At 40.8% G+C, this 2131-nt stretch overlaps 1 non-coding gene across 1 annotated transcript; it reads right to left on the bottom strand.

Annotated features, from left to right (window-relative positions):
- Positions 1 to 1098: 1098 nt before the first annotated feature.
- LOC141703296 (small nucleolar RNA R71) lies at positions 1099 to 1205 on the bottom strand. Its single transcript, XR_012567434.1, has one exon. It is a non-coding gene; the product is annotated as a small nucleolar RNA R71 (small nucleolar RNA).
- Positions 1206 to 2131: the final 926 nt, after the last annotated feature.

The following is a 2131-nucleotide window of genomic DNA, read 5'->3' on the forward strand; positions in this document are numbered from 1 at the left end:
AGCTTCTATCTCTTTTATGGATGTCTGGTAGTATGGTATTCATGCACCAAAAGTTGGCATTTATCAGTTTCGTGTTATCTGATTAGTGTCATCACCATTACATGCTAAGGTTAAGAACGAAAAAGCTATTGAATGAAGTACTTAATGATGTTAGAATCCCATGTTTGTGTCATATATTATTCAATTCTATTACTCTCTTTAGTTAATGTTATATAGTATAATTCTCAATAGTTAATCATAGTATAATCAAAAAACCCAATTTATTATTCATCTTAGCATTGAATAATAGCCATACATTGTTGCATAAGGGCATAAATCATAAAGTTAATCTAAACCAGTCTCTATGAGAATGAACTAGAAATAATTCTATATTACATGTGATCGCGTATACTTGCGTGAATTATTAGCGCATGCTAGCGACTAACAAGTTTTTGGCACCACTGCCGGGGACACGGTGTTAACTTTTAGTTTATGTGTTTGTCATCAGTGATCGTTAAAGTTCATTGACTCGGACATTGTTACTTACTTACTCTTTTCCTTGTCGTATTTCAGGTACTCTAACGAGCGTGTATGCATACGCGTTCGCGGGCTCGTTAGAGAACTCTGGATCAAGCCGAGGAAGAAGCTGTAGTGATTCGAAGGGAAGTTTTTGAGGATGAAGAGAAAGTAGAAGAAGAAGGGAAAGTCGAGGAACCAACTTTAGTAGTGATGGGAGATCAAGCAGAAAATCCTAAGGCTCTGATGGACTATTCTCAGCCTAAGATCAATGATATTCAGTCGAGCATCATCAGGCCAACCATCTCGGCTAACACTTTTGAAATCAAGTCAAGCACGATTCAGATGATACAGAACTCAGTTCAGTTTGGGGGTTCTCCTACAGAAGACCCCAACATGCACATCAGGGATTTCATCGACATCTGCGACACTTTTAAGTTCAATGGGGTGACTGAAGATGCTATCAAGCTGCGACTCTTCCCATTCTCTCTGAGGGATAAAGCAAAGTGCTGGTCACATTCCCAACCACCAGGGTCTATCACCAAATGGGAGGATCTTGCTCAAAAGTTTCTCACTAAATTCTTTCCTATGGCGAAGACTGCTGCAATCAGGAATGCTCTTACTCAGTTTGCTCAGCAAACTGGAGAATCTCTGTGTGAGGCTTGGGATCGATATAAGGAGATGCTGAGGAAGTTCCCACACCATGGCATGCCTGATTAGATGATTATAAACTGTTTTTACAATGGTTTGGGCGCTCAGTCTAGACCTATGCTCGATGTAGCGTCTGGTGGAGCCTTACGGGCTAAAAGCTATAATGAAGCTTATGAGTTGATTGAGCTCATGACAACTAATGAATACCAGAATCCTACACAAAGAATGTTGCAAGGCAAGGTCACAGGAATTCTGGAAGTAGAAGCTACTGCTATAGCTGCTCAACTGCAAGCTTTGACGATGAAAGTGGACTCTTTGGCTAATTATGGAGTTAATCAAATTACTAGTGTTTGTGAGCTTTGTGCGGGGGGCGCATGAAACTGAGCTGTGCACTATTTCTAGTGAATCAACTCAATTTTTGAGCAACTTTCAGAGATCACAGCAACAAGCTCCAGCCACTTATCATCCAAATAACCGCAATCATCCTAACTTCAGCTGGAGTAAAAATTAGAATACGATGCAACAATCTTATCAGCCATACACAACATAGCAATATAACCCTCCTGGTTTTCAGCAACCGCAATATGCCCCTAGGCAACAACTTCAACTTTCGCTGTTATCGCAAGCTAATGAAAAATCTGAATTGGAGGAGTTGAGGCACATGTGCAAGAGCCAAGGTGTGTCTATCAAGACCTTAGAGAATCAGATTAGGCAGATTGCTAATACATTACTGAATCGTCAACCTGGCATGCTTCCGAGCGATATTGAAGTGCCAGGCAAGAAGGAAGTTAAGGAGCATGTGAAGACAATTACATTGAGGTCTGATAAGGTTGCAAATCCTGAAAAAGTAAAGACTCTAGAGTCTGAAGTTGAGGCTGAAGAAGAAGAAGTGCAGAAGGAAGCAGAAGTGGAACCAAGAAAGACTACTGTTGAGCACAGTCCTCCTGAGGGTAATACAAGGGAGAAACAGATTTATCCTCCACCT

Source organism: Apium graveolens, unplaced genomic scaffold, assembly GCF_009905375.1.
Source record: "Apium graveolens cultivar Ventura unplaced genomic scaffold, ASM990537v1 ctg6458, whole genome shotgun sequence".
Taxonomy (NCBI): domain Eukaryota; kingdom Viridiplantae; phylum Streptophyta; class Magnoliopsida; order Apiales; family Apiaceae; genus Apium; species Apium graveolens.